Source organism: Morone saxatilis, unplaced genomic scaffold, assembly GCF_004916995.1.
Source record: "Morone saxatilis isolate NCDOM2014 unplaced genomic scaffold, NCSU_SB_2.0 Contig8, whole genome shotgun sequence".
Taxonomy (NCBI): Eukaryota; Metazoa; Chordata; class Actinopteri; family Moronidae; genus Morone; species Morone saxatilis.
The window spans coordinates 27,378,326-27,381,255 of record NW_023340257.1 but is presented as its reverse complement, the minus strand read 5'-3'; positions in this window follow the sequence as shown (position 1 = coordinate 27,381,255).

Below are 2,930 nucleotides of genomic sequence, written 5' to 3'. Positions count from 1 at the left end.
TAATAAAAGTCATTATGTGTGAAATGACAGTAATTATTGCTGTTTACACTGATAAAAACTGTATTTGGACAGTTTACTAATGCTTATACACTGATAAACAACATTTATACAACGTTTCTGTTCTTTTTCTGTTTGTTTTAACTTTCATAATTATACAAGATATAAGATTTATTTATTTATAATAAGATTTTAACTGTTAATTGTTATTAATTTTACTTTAGAAATGCAGTATGAAACTTGAATTTAACTGTTTAATCTATTAAATAAACAGTAAATATCTGCAAAACAATTACAGATTTGCAAATGTATTTTAATCTCTTTATGTGAAAGAGATGACATTTTCTTTAAATATGCAGTAATTCTATGATTATTTACAGTTACAGACTTTTCAAGTTATTTTCAATTAAACATATATTTTAAATCTGGAAACTTCCAGATTCTTTTGGCTGTTTTTCCATAAGCGTATATAACTGTATCTGCGTACATCTGAAGAACATCCCCAGGACCAGATTCAGGAAGGTTGTTCATGTATAGACTAAAGAGCGTCGGCCCTAACATCGATCCCTGTGGGATTCCAGTTGTTCTCTTCAAAAGAGAGGAGGTTTTATTGTTCATGATGACACATTGTTCACGGTTCAAAGGATATGATCCGAACCATGACGGCTTTTTTTAGGGAAGCTGGAGAGTTTGGAGATAAGGAGGGTTTGTTGTGTCCAGGAAGCTCAAAGTTCCCTTTGTCAATATATATGATTAGAGTTTCAGTTGTATTGCTCCTATATGTAGTGTAGTTTCCATTTTAAGATATTTTATACTTCTACTCCACTACATTTATATGATTTAATTTAGTTATTTTACAGAATAATACAAAATATAATCAATGAATTAATAAATGATTATGTAATATTAAAGATTAAACCAGCCAGCAGTGTATAAAGTCATTAAAATTAGCTCCACATTTACCAGCTGCAGTATTAAAGTGATACCTTCAATAATGCATCAATAATTATAATATGTCATATATATTATGCATAATGAGTATTTTTACTTTTTGATGTAGATTTCGATTGATTTGGTCTAAATTGGCATCAAACAAATTAACTATTAAGTGATTATTGACAGGGAATAATAATATATATGGTCTGTTTTAGACCAAATTCCCACTGATTTCATCAAAATAGGATTAACAGCGATGTAGTTTCCAGTCTGAACATCTGTAGTTTTATCGCTGATCTGTGTTCAGGTTCAGTTTCGTGTTGTAATAAAACAGCAGCAGCAGTTTAATATCTTCCTGCTGCAGATATTCAACAGAAAACTGCTGTCAGTCCTCAATAAAACTCATCTGGAACACAGAAACATCTGTACATTACTCTGAGCAGAATCTGACATAAAGAATGAATCTCAGAACGCTCGTGTGTGAAGAATAATTGCATGTAATATCATTCATCATCAAAAAATGTATTTCAAATGTTAAATAAATTTAGTTTTTAGTCAAAGGAGAAAATTCAACTACAACTCCCAGAATGCATTGCTTTAAAAAAACATCCAATCAGAGAGCTTCAGACTCTGACGGTGAAGTGAACTAAACCAAACCTCAGTGTCAATACGGCCGATTTTAGGCGTCACTTCCAGATAGTAACAAGTAGAAAACCATCAACAAAAGAGCAAAACGTGAGTTGAAACAGCAGCTGTTCTCTGTCACTGTTTGACTTAATTATTGATTATTAGAGTCCAGAAAAGACCTGAACAGGAACATTTTACAACATGTGACACAAAAGAACAGATCATCATGAATGAGAATCTTTACCCAGAAAATACTTTAAATTTCTCTTTCGAATTGTTGCGACTTTATTTGGATGTAAAAATAGAAAATGTCTGTTAGAAAAAATAATTTGAAGGAAAACCAGCAAATCTTCTTATTTATGACTTCAACAACTCCAATTAATTTCCTGTCAGTTGACTAGTGGACTAATTGTTTCAGGTGTGTAAATTATTGGGGACTTTAATTTATAACAAAACATCATATTTTAGACAGGGAGGGTGAGGCAAGTGAGTTGCAATCAGCAACTTAACCGCTAGATGTCACTAAATCCTTCACACTGGAACTTTGAGTTTGGAGTTTGCAAAGAAATACTCATGGGGTGTCCAGTAGGGGTGTCGGGAAATAAAGAAAAATATTGTATTGTGATTAATTTAAATTGGCCGACTTTCTGTTGCCGTCAAGACATCAAACGTACCGCTGGGGGTTGCTCTTTAGGGGGCGCTGTCGAGCCATTTGGCCACACCCATGTGCGAGACCCATAGAACAATAACAATAATTCCTTCAGATATAATAATGAATGCCATCTGCAACCTGCCTGTCGTCGAGTAGAAGTCCTTCCAGAGCTGCAGAGTCAGCGTGAAGCTGCTGAGTCACTGCAGATGTGAGCGATCAGACTTTATAAACAGCTGATTGATGCTGCGTCACTCCTTTATGGCTCGGTTCAAAGTGTGAGTCGGTCTGCAGAGTGGGATTTATTACCGGATACGTGGCCCCTTCAGGGACTTACAGTGATTCTGTACTTTATGGTTCCCACACTGAAGGTGATCTTTTATAAAATCCACATGTAGAGCTGACACATAAATCCTACTGCGCCGTCTTTATGTTCTGATCACTCTGATCAACCATTGATTTTCTGTCAGTAATTTGTGTTATTAGTGCGTATAGTTTATATGTAAAATAAATATAAAATAACTCATAAAAAGTCAGTTATTTAGCTTTAATTTTACATAAACTCTTGTGTACTTCTTTGTCTTTTTAATGTTTAATTAAAGATATTTACACTGTAAAACCAAATGAAATGAAATGAGACTCCATATGTTCCTTAATACCTGCAGTTAAGCCTTAAATATCTAAGTTAACATCTGTTTCATCCACTGAACAGTGTGATACA